This window comes from Triticum dicoccoides, chromosome 1A (genome assembly GCF_002162155.2).
Source record: "Triticum dicoccoides isolate Atlit2015 ecotype Zavitan chromosome 1A, WEW_v2.0, whole genome shotgun sequence".
Classification (NCBI taxonomy): domain Eukaryota; kingdom Viridiplantae; phylum Streptophyta; class Magnoliopsida; order Poales; family Poaceae; genus Triticum; species Triticum dicoccoides.
The window spans coordinates 140557268-140557470 of NC_041380.1; positions in this window are offsets into that span (position 1 = coordinate 140557268).

Below are 203 nucleotides of genomic sequence, written 5' to 3' on the forward strand. Positions count from 1 at the left end.
GGAGTGGTGCGGCGACGACATCTTGCTTCTCGAGAAAAAGAAGATACAGATGAGGAAGACGGGATATGGAGGCGTGTGAACAGATAAGTGTGGGCTTGTGCTAGTGGACCTAGCCATTGCGCGAATGGCCGCGTGCGTGAGGAGCTAATCGACCGGCCAAAGACCGATTAAAATTATTTCCCTTAAATTTTGCTTTGCATTGT